Genomic DNA, 1,451 nt, shown 5'->3' with positions numbered 1-1,451 from the left:
TGGCATATATATATATATATATATATTATCTCAGTTTTATTAAAAGAAAAATACTATATGAATGCAGGTAAAGCATGTGCACAATGTACAATTTATTGTGCTTAGTTTTGACCATTGCTAATATTTCCATTAATATTAGATGTACATACTGTACAAACTATGATATTTGCAGCATAAATATGATTGTCATTTATTCGGAATATCTTATTTTTTCATCCAAGAACAACTATAAAAAATAAGATTCAGGGAAGATGAAGTTGGGATCTGCTGATGTTGGGATGGTGTTGCTTGAGAGTGAGCAGTTCCTGAGAGTACTGACCAGGCTTTTCCAGAAGTGCCGGTTGTCGCACAGCATGTTCATCACCTTGAAGAAGTATGATGGTAGCACCAAACCCACTCTACGGAAGGGTTCTGTGGAGGGCCTGGAGCCCACAAAAAACAAGTGTCTGTTGAGGGCCACCTATGGGAAAAAGATCAGTACCGTGCTGAGGTCCAAAGAACTGAATAAGTTTCAGATGGCATATTCAAAATTACTTAGGGTTAACATGGATGGGCTGAAGAAGAGGGACAAGAAAAACAAGAGTAAGAAGACCAGACCAGCACAGTGAAGGGCACTGGCTTCACCTAACCACAGAACTGTTATTGGCTATTGTTTTTGTGCTTTTGGTCATAAGTTAGACTTTTGGTCCCCCACCATAAGTAATTGCTTACTTATAAACAGGTCATTTTGGAGAGAGGGCCTGGGATGTTCATAGGGCAGTTGTGGTAAGAAGCCAGTTTATTTTACATATTTGTTGCATGGCTGAATATTCCTGGATTACAGCTTTAAAGAGCCTCTGTAGTCATCTCTGAAAAGCTGTGGATCATTAAACCTATCAGAACTTGCTATCCCTTATTCCTTCTACCCCAATTTAATATTTCTGGCAATAGCTACTAAGAATAATGGATTACTTAGTGGTTTTTGCCTTCTGGGTTATTGGAATTGAAACCTGACAATTTTATAAAAAGATATGTTATTCTATAAGCATTCTTTTTACCTGGTTGTAATGCTGAAAAATTACATTTATTTTTGAGTGTTTGTACCACTATTCATGTGTGGAAGTCACAGGACAATTTGACAAGTCCTCTCCTCTTCCCATGTGTGTCCCAGGAATTGAACTAAGGTCATTGGGCTTGGCAGCAAGTACTTTTTTTTTTATCATTCATTCAGTGTTTTACTCCAGAGACTTGACTTTTTATTTCACAAGAAAGAACAGAGAGGTTTGGTTGTTTTGTTTTTTTTTTACTTTTACAAAACCTTTATTGAGAATTTCATACATGCATATAAGGTATTTTGATCAAATCCATGCCCACTCCCTCCGCTCCAACATTCCCCCCTCTGAAGAGGTAATCCTAAAATCTTTTAAGGATTAGATACAAGATTCCAAATACTTTTGACACTTTTTGCCTTT

At 36.9% G+C, this 1,451-nt stretch overlaps 1 pseudogene; it reads left to right on the top strand.

Annotated features, from left to right (window-relative positions):
- Nucleotides 1-278: 278 nt before the first annotated feature.
- Nucleotides 279-608, top strand: LOC103725118 (annotated as a pseudogene).
- The last annotated feature ends 843 nt before the right edge of the window (nt 609-1,451 follow it).

The sequence above is a fragment of the Nannospalax galili genome, unplaced genomic scaffold (assembly GCF_000622305.1).
Source record: "Nannospalax galili isolate Female #2095 unplaced genomic scaffold, S.galili_v1.0 scaffold10, whole genome shotgun sequence".
Lineage (NCBI taxonomy): Eukaryota > Metazoa > Chordata > Mammalia > Rodentia > Spalacidae > Nannospalax > Nannospalax galili.
Note: the sequence above shows the minus strand (reverse complement) of the source record. Positions and strands in the feature narration are given on the sequence as shown.